The following is a 10,270-nucleotide window of genomic DNA, read 5'->3' as shown; positions in this document are numbered from 1 at the left end:
AAAAAGTGGTAGTAGGAAGGCATGCTTGAACCAGTACCGTGAAGGAGGAAACGAACGGGGGAAAAAACCTGCCGTCTTTGCTGTTACGACCACCGCCAAACCGGAAGTGACGTAGGTTTAAATTAAGGCTAGGCAATCGAAAGTAGAGGATGACTTTCAAAAATATCTGCAAAAAAAGCGACCCCTCCCCCTGTAGAAAATTGCCTAGTTGAAGGTGAAGATATTAATGTTTTTAGCCAATTTTTCGATATTTGTCGTCTGAAAGGCCGAACTTCAAAACGACACTGATCTTGTAAAAAATCCGTCGCCTCTGTCGAAAGTTTTAGACAGACATGCAAACATATATAATTACATACATTTATATATTGGTAATTAAAATTTTTCAACCCAAACCGATTATAAAGCTTGCCCTATCTCTGAATACCCTTTATGTAAAATTTCAAATGTTTAGACTAGAAATTGTCTGAGTAATTTGTTAGAGAACGCAGAGGTCAATATTTTTTAACTTTGACCCCTATTATGACCCCTTAACATTTATTGTTTGGAGGCTCAAATCAAGTTATTAAGTTTGATCCATGTCCAAGGAACCTTTATCTAAAATTTCAAGTGTTTATACCCAAAATTGTCGGAGGAGTTTGATAGAGTTCTCAAAGGTCAAATCGTTAAACTTTGACCTATAACAGCCAAATTTCTGGCCGAAAATCGATCACAAAGATTTTCCCAAATCGCAGTACCCTGTACATCAAATTTTGAGTCTGTAGACTTAAAATTGACAGTTATTGCGTAGGGAAATGTACACAGACACACACAGACACGTTCACTTTTATAGATATATAGATATAGAAGGCGCTTCTTAGTTACTACACCCCCCCCCCTGCCAATCTGCATGAACCCTTAACATGTCAAAACACATTTGACACGTACGCGACTCCTAAGTACGAAAGCACGGAGCCACGTGTTGAATCACTTGCTTCTCTCCCTCTCGGTATTTATGCTTATCTCCATATTTCTTTCCCCCCCTATCTCCGCTTCTAAAACTCTATCCATCTTATGCCCCCTTTCCCTTCCCCCCCCCTCTCTCTCTCTCTCTCTCTCTCTCTCTCTCTCTCTCTCTCTCTCTCTCTCTCTCTACTCCTTTCATATATTCCTGTGTCTAGTTGAACAGCTTAAACCCTCCTAATCCCCACCACTTTCTATTGTTTATTAAATCTTAAAACTTAAAATTGAAATTCTTCTCTTCTCCTTACCTTATCCCTCTCTTTATCTTTCTCTCTCTCCCCCTCCCTATATTTCTATCCGCGCCTAGATGAATTTCCTAAACTCCCCCTAACCCCCACAACTGTCTAATGTTTTTTAAACCTTAAAACTTAACTATTGTAGTTCTCCTCCCCCCCCCATTTTTTCAGGTTTTTTTTTTTTTTTTCACTTTTTCATGCTTCTTCTACTATCATTTTTCCAACGGTGTAGTGTCTGTTCTTCGGATGCTGCACTTCCGTTTCTTGTTCTCTTTCGGTGGAGGAGGGATCCTTCACGACTGAGACAATTTTTAGTTTTGTACCTTTTCTCCACATTAAAAAACGACCCTGGTGTCTAACTCTGTCCCGTGGGGAGGCATTGTAAATAGGTACTATCATTTTTCCAACCATAATAACATTTCTATAAAGTGTGACGAAGTTACTGGATCGTTAATACGATTCGGTAACCGAAACATGTGTATCTAAACAGATAAAACGGTAATAAAAATATCACACACACACACACACACACACACACACACACACACACACACACACACACATATATATATATATATACATGTAAGAGAAAGAAAATTTAAAACTGTAAGTTGAACTTTACAATCAAAATTTATTGTTCGACTGAATAATCCAAACACACAATTTAAAAAAGCCTTATTTTATAATTTGCTGATTTCTTTCTGTCCTCTGATGAGAAGAATAGCATTCTTTCAAATTTCGTGAAATAAGGACTTTGTAAATTGTGTTTTAGAGTATTCAGTCGAACAATAAATTTTGATTGTAAAGTTCAACTTACAGTTTTAATTTTCTTTCTCTTATAATAAGCTCTACTCTCTATTGCGTATTGGTCTTTTCTATTCAGTTGGGATTAAATTATCTATATATAAATACTGTTATTTATATTAGATTGAAGTTTACCTTTGCGTATATCAGGTAAACACTACATCCTTTTGATTTCATTAATATATATATGTATTGAGACGGATAATTTGCTATGTTAAGACTGGACACAGTTTGCAGAACTTATGCTAAGGAGATTTTTACTCTCATGGTAGAGCTAACTCGCAACCACGTCCAATGCTCAACATATCTTCTAGATAACGAAAGGAGTTCATCATTGCAAGAGGGTTATAGTCCAAGTTCACTATAATACAGTTGGCAGTTAAGTTGGTATGCCTGCTTAAAACATCTTCTACACTTATTGTTGGGATCTGGTGCTAGGTTCCGGAGAAAAACATGTTTTGTTGCTAAAAACGTTAAGTAGTTTTAGATTGCAACTTGGGTTAAGAACCGTAAATAAACAGTGATCGGCAAAGAAAATAGCTTTTCATGATAAACAATTGGCCATGATAAAGAATCAACGAGGAAAACACTAATGATGGAACAATCCCAATACAATTAGCGATTACAATTCCGATAATAAAAGTGCACGAAAGAACACAGCCACAATATAAAGTGATCACCTGTGCAACTATTGGCCCACGTATTGGGAGAGTTCATTAAACGGTTTTAATTTAAGGTCGTTTATATTGACATCTCCTGATATTTGAAGCTTTTTTTTTTTTTTTTCACAAACCGTTTCTAAAAAGCCAAAGCTAATTCCTGAAGTTAAAATGCAAATATTTTTTTTTAATCAATTACCTATATCAGTGTTTTTGTGGGTTTTTTTTCTTTGGTCTGGAGCAAAATGTATGTATCTAAATAAATAATGTATTTTTTGTATATACACTAATAACTTTTTCACTGAGTTTTATTTGCTCATCGTGATAAATCGCATAAATTTATGGGGACATTTCAGCAGTGATCACAGTTCAGTTTAAGAAAAGCATGCAGCATACTCTGTTTAATCCTATGTAAGTCATTCAGACTAATTTCAGAGAATTTAAACTTCATGCAAGCGAGCTGTTTGATGTCTATGACTCTAACTTCTTCATATAAAAACCACTTTCATTCCCATTTCATTTCGAAAAATGTTTACTTGATAAGAAACATGAATAAAAACTAATACTGTCTTCATTTTTTTTTTTTTTTTTTGAGACTTGTATACTCCAACTCTTCCCTCAATTAAATGCATAGGAATCCCAGATCACCTTCACCTGGTGCCTCAGTCACTGCGGTGATCCCAGCAAAGAGTTAGCCAATGATGAAGCCATATTTGGAGCAGACAGACGTTAACTGCCATTCTGATTTAGCCAAGACAACTATTTGGTGTGCAACGAGAAAAGAACAGAATCAACTACAAACGAACACGTCCAGTGTATGGGAAAGATGGTGAGCAATTAGACTATAAAGCTGAGATGGATCTGAGGAGGAAAGAGGAAGTCATTTTGAGTAGACTGCATATCGGATCTAATGTATCAGGCAATGGACACTATCCTAGATGAGAAGACAGCAGAGCATGTTATGTATGATTGCTCTCACATCCACTTACCTCCTGCTGAATCACCACTCCATCAAGCAATTCCTTGCTGGCACTGATGACATGGCAGTGATAGGTGCAAATTCTGAACCTTCCCAACGTATCACAGTCTGGCCTTTCTAATTCTAACTCCATCTATCTCGATTCTACTCCCTCGTTCATCTCTGAATCCTCCAATCTCTCTGCTAATTATACATGCATTCTTGTTGCTCAACAATAACAACAACAACGACAGCTTGGAAGTCAAGCAGAGATTCAAAACATCATTAATGGCGACTTATTGCCGCTGCTGGTTGTTTGTTGAATATCATTCATGATATTTTTGTCGGCATTCGTTTCCCCGATATTATTCTATAAAAAAAAATTTTTCTAGAAGGATATCAGATACATACCGCATTGTTTTTTTTGGAGGGGGTTGTTTCTTTTTGTTCAAATTTTAATAAACAATGCAAAAAAATATAGGACATTTTTGAAAAATAAGAAAACTAATGTGCAAAAAAAAAACAAAAACAAAAATAAAAGTCAATTGTAATTCATGTGCGCCTTAAAATAAGCATGCAAAAAGTATTTGTCGAAAAGGAAAATTACAAAGAAGAGGTTTTAAAAAAGTGATTTTTTTTTTATTTCAGTAAAAGTATTAGTTACGAATTAGTAGATTAAAGTGTTAATACAAATAAAATGGATACAGTTTAACGTCTTGTCCAGGACTTTTTTTTTAATAGAAATTTATATACATACAGTGCTGTGAAAAAAAAATTTATTCAGTCGAATCCCCCAACAAGTTTTGAGGAAAAACGCTTTAACTTTATTCTTGTTGTGGGTTTCGTGAATACATCAGCGATATTTTGTTCTGATGATATGTAATTCAAAATAATGGATTCCTTTTTCACCTCGTTTTTTATGAAATGGTATTTTATATCTATATGCTTAGATTTTTTGTTGATTATCGTGTTCTGTGCTAAGACTATACTGGCTTGATTATCACAATTAATTACTACGGGGGCTTTTAGTTAATTCTGGCTCTAAAATAGTCTTTAGGATATTTTTAAGGTAAAGTGCTTCCTGGGTCGTGTGTGTGATCGCGATAAATCCTGCTTCACACGTGGAGAGAAATACAATTTGTTGCTTTTTAGATTTCCATAAAATAATAGGTCCATTTTTTGAGAGTCTGAAACTATCCAGATATACTTTTTCGATCTTCGTCATTTCCCCAATCTGAATCCGAAAATCCTTCTAATTTTAGGGGATTTTTTAATTTTCTAAATAGTAACTTCTGTTCTTTAGTTCCTTTTAAATAACGCAGGAGCTCTGTTTAAATCCTTTATTTTTGGTCGTGATAATTTTTGTGACAGTTTTGTTACTGTATAGCATATGTCAGGTCTGGTCGCAGTCATTAAATATACAAGACTACCTATAATTTTGTCGGTATAATTTTCATTTATTATTTCAGATTATATGTGTATATTTTTATTAATATCATTTTCGACCGGTGTAGAGCGTGTCTTGCACTCTCCCATTCCAAATTTTAATAGTATTTTGTCGATGTATCTCGATTGATTCATCGTAACAAGTCCTTTGCTTTGAAAAAAAAAACAAAAACAGGATATTTTGCCAAGATCGGTCATTTTGAATCTTTTACTTAATTTGTTCTTAACATCGGTTAACATTATGTCACAATTTGATGCGATTAAAATATCATCGACCCACAAAACCAAAATCAGTAGTTTATTGTCTTTGCGTTGGGTATATAAACAGGGGTCTACAGCATCTTGTCTAAATTTAATAATAAGTTTAATAATATAATCATGAAATACTGTATTCCAACACTGATCACTCTGCTTTAGACCATATAATGACTTGTTAGTCGCCACACGCTATTTTTATTTTTCACTATAAATCCCTCTATAAATCAGTCTATTGGGGCATTCAAATAAGCATTTTTTACGTCCATTTGATGGATGTGTAGGTCATATTGTGATGCGATTTGCAGTAAAATTCTGATTGTCGTTAGGTTTGTGGTCGGTGAAAACGTAGAAAAATATTCTATACCGTAAATCTGAGAGTACTCTTTAGCAACAACTTTAGCTTTGTACTGTTCTACGCCTGATGCTGTAGTCTTTTTTGTAAAGACGAATCTTGTAGAAATAACATGTTTATCTTTTGGGAGAGGCACTACCGTATAAGTATCATTTTCGGTTAAGGCATCTATTTCTTTTTTCATGGCAATTTTCCATTCATCACAATGTTCTGAATTAACTGCTTCATTAAAGCTATTTGGCGCATTTTCCATTGAATAGCAATAGTCGATTTGATAATCTTTTATATTGTCGACCACAAAAAAATCAGGTCGCCTTCTATTTCTTTTAGGATATCTTTCGACTTTATCATCATCATCATCATCATCATCATCATCATCATCATCATGGATACTCTTGTCTCCGTCATTTTTATTGTCTTCGTTTGTTTTAATAATTTGAGAAAATATAATTTAATCTTCTTCATATGACGGGTTTTTGTCTTTAAAATTAAACGTGTCTGTGAATTTTACACATCGGATTCTTTTTATTTTATTTTTCTCTGGAAAAAAATACTAAATTGGCTGGACTGTTTTTTATCGTATCCAAGAAATATACCTCTGTCGGCTTTAATATTCAATTTACTCCTTTTCTCTATATATGCGAAGCAAGTTGAACCAAATATATGCATTCTGTTTAAATTTGTTTTTTTTTTTACCACAGAAAAATTCATATGGAGTTTTAGATAGTGTTTTGTTAAAACACCTGTTGCGTATATAGGCTGCCGCCATAAGTGCGTACGTCCAGAGGTTTTTGGGGAGTTTTGATTCAATGAGTAGGCATCTTACCATTTCAGCAGTCCCGTTTTGGTGTGGCGATCTAGGAGTTGATTTTTCATGCTTGATATGATGGTTAATTGATAAAAGTTCAAAGTCTTTATTGGTGAATTCCATACCGTTGTCAGAGCGAATACACTTTACTTCACCATAGGGAGCCATGTCAGCTAAATATTTTTTAGTTGCTAGCAGGGTATTAGATTTGTTCTTTAAAAAGTAAACCATTATTAAACCTGAATGGTCATCTACGAAATTCAACACATATCTATAATGTTCTCTGGCCATCGGTTACATGGGACCGTTCAAGTCGTAATGCACCATTGATAGGATTTTTTTGGCCTTCTTGTCTGGTATCTTGCTTTGATAGTTTGTCATTTTCCCTTGCGTACAGACGTTGCAGTTAAAGTTTTTTATGTTTGTATTTCCATTCCACCAACTACAGTCAGCAACTTTTTGATATCAGGAATATTGCAATGTCCAAGAATTTTATCCCATGTCTGTAGATCATGGTAGGCGGTTTTCAATGGGACTACACTATTTAAATAATATAGTCTTCCATTTTCTTTAATGTCGAATACAGTTTCATTCGGGTATACCAGTTTTGATTTATTGGGGCTAAAGTTTATATTTGCACCTTGTTTAGGGGCAGCTTGTACAGAAAATATATTTTGTTTAAATTTTGGGATTAGAAGAGCGTTTTCTAGAATACAGAAACACAGTTCACCTTTATTGTTCCTTAGCGAGATTTTAGCATCGCCTCTTTTCAAAACGATATCATTTACTCGACTCCCGTCAGCTAGTTCTACAAAATGATTTTGTGGCTTAAAGTTGGGATCAAAATTGATAAAATCAGATTCCTTTGTAATCATATGTGCTGTGGCCCCACAATCGACAAGAAAATTATTATTGTTTGTTGAAGCATTAAACGTACACAAAAATAAAAATGTATGCTCGCTAACAGAGCTCTCCACATTTTTAATGGAGTCGCCATTTTGAGTCCTGTATTTACATTGGAAACTCTTCTGATTGGGTCGTCCACAATTATAGCAAATAATTTTTTTACTTTTCTTAGGAGAAAAATTGTTTTTGGCAAAGTTGCGGTTTTTATTCCTGGCATGGGTATAATTTAATTTTGGTGTTTTTATGTGTGTATTTTTAAATTTCATGATATTTGTAGATTCGTTTTTTTCTCTGATCATTTTTGCAGTTTCTTCGTAACTTCTGAGTGCTACCTTGAATTGGCTAAAAATCATGGGTTTTTCTTTCTGGGTTATCACGGTGGTAAATGGCTTGAAATCACTCGGTAATTCCTTAAGGATCATGGAAATTAACAGACTGTCATTTATAACTTCACCAGACATTTTTAAAGAATTTGCAGTCGTTTCGGCTCTTATAATATAATCAGTAATAGTTTCGCCTTCCATTCGTTTTAGAGAGGTCAGTTTAGTATATAAAGAAATAATTTTGGGGTTTCCTTTCAATAAATAATGCTCTCTCAATATGTTTAATGCTTTGCAGCCATCGTTCAGAGCTTCTTTCATTACTAGTGATAGACTTCGGTCATCTAAACACTGTATTAATTCCGCAAAGACAGTTGCGTTCTTTTCAATTAAGTCGGGTCGTTTCTGTTTTCAGGTTGTGTTTGAAGTACTTTGTGTAGCTTTTGGATTCGTAGATATCCTAGAAATTTAACTTGCCACAATTCGAATTTGGATTTGGATCCATCGAAATAAAAACATATGCTGGGCCCATAACCTCTAGAAGTGTAAGCCATGTTTAGTTTCAGAACAGTTTCCGATGGTTCGTTGTTCCATACAAGTCCTGAGAGGTGACTGGTTTGCAGTAGACAGTTCCACAAAGCAAAAGATTCTTACCTGTCGAGACGGAAAAAAAACATATGCGAAATTGCTACAGAAAAGGTTTAATATTTATGGAGCAATTCTGGTTTCTGATTGGTTGGTAGCAGAACGTGAATTAATTCGATTCATCAGTTTCTAGCAGCATCGTTTATAAATAGAATCGTCCGACTGTGTGGGATCATACTCCATTACAACTCTGTTTTGATGGGATGTGTCTCCTAGCAGGGAGACAGGGTAAAAGTACTCGTCAAGGATTCGTTACTTGACACTCAGCCAGACAGGTGAGGGGCCGGGAACTGGCCCAGCACCTGTCGGACTGAGGTACGCCACCTGGGTAATACCTAGGAGGTCCACCCTCCCAGGCCTTGCCACTGGGCTTTCCGGTGGAGTAAGTTTATTGCTTACTGTCTGAGGTGCCCCTACTGGGAAATTCCGACGGGGTTACTCAGGCAATTTTTACAATTGCAGGAGTGCCCCTCCTTTAAGGGAGCCTGCTGGATCCCCACTTTCCGGCCTTGTGCCACATTTTGCTGAGGTGACCAGCAAATAAATACTCTACCCTATTACAACTCTGTTGTGATGGGATGTGTCACCGTCTATGTTTGGTCAGGATTCTCAACCCTAAGTAAACCAAGATAGCCTTAAGATTAGCTACTTTGAATGTCCGAGGGTTGAGGGACGCTTCTCGTAAACTTCGAGTTGCACGCGACCTTCAACGCTTCGGTATGGATATATGTTGCTTACAGGAAACTCACTTTATTCCAAGTGATTATCAGGATGTGTTCCTTAGAGACTTTCAGCTCTACTCAGCACATTTTGATACCCATGCAAGGGGGGGGTACCTGGCTAGTTAAGCGCACTCTTAATGCATCATGGGACTCTATTTATGCAGATCCGGAGGGAAGATTGCTCGTTCTGGATGTTACCGTAAAGGATGTGGCATTTCGTTTTATTGGGGTTTATGCGCCCAATAACCATACTGAGCTAGTTTCTTTTTTTTCAGCGAATCAAACTTTTCATGAATTCGTCTCGTCAGTTAGTTTTAGCGGGAGACTAGAATGCAGTCCTGGATCCCGAGTTAGATCGCGAGGTTAATACCACAAGGGATACTAACCAGAACCGGGACGCTAAGGCGTTTCAAGACTTTGTCGACAAGTTTGATCTTGTCGACAAATTTTGAAACGTAAAACCCAGGGATTTAGCATGCACTTGGACAGGTAGACGCGTCTCTGATCCGGTGCAACTTTCGAGTTACATCGATCGGTTCTTAGTTAGGAGAGTCGACCTAGGGCTTTTAGACTGTCCAAGTTTTTATAATATAGTTTATTCAGACCATAGGCTTGTCTGGGTCCGAGTAAACTTAGATAGTTTTAAACCGAGGATGGCAAGTTACTGGAAATTCAACACGTTGTTGTTCGACGTGAAGGACTTCCAGGAACAGCTTCTACTAACCATACAGAGGGAATTGACGGGGGCTATTATCGGGAATAAGTGATGGGGTAACCTTAAAAAAGTCATTAGGTCCTTCGCTGCTGATTTTAGTCGCCGACTCAACCTTAGTTCTAGAGCAGCGAAAGCGGCACTAGAAGATAGATTAGAAAGGGTGGTGGAGGAGGGGGATAGTGCTAGTTATACTATAGTTAAGGCTAAACTGAACTCCTTGGATAACAGGGAGGACCATGGATTACTAGTTAGAGCTAGATTAAAAAGAGTGCCAAACAAGGCAACAAATATGGCAGCGTCACTGCGTGCGGAGGAGTTTCGACGTTCTGCTCATCGACACATCGCCAGTGTCACATTGCCGGACGGACGAACCGTAACATCAAATGACGGAAAACTCATTTTTAGGAGCTTTTCACCAAGGAGCCTGGTCTGACTATTGAAC

Source organism: Euprymna scolopes, chromosome 15 (assembly GCF_053919585.1).
Source record: "Euprymna scolopes isolate OS-2025 chromosome 15, ASM5391958v1, whole genome shotgun sequence".
Classification (NCBI taxonomy): domain Eukaryota; kingdom Metazoa; phylum Mollusca; class Cephalopoda; order Sepiida; family Sepiolidae; genus Euprymna; species Euprymna scolopes.
Note: the sequence above shows the minus strand (reverse complement) of the source record.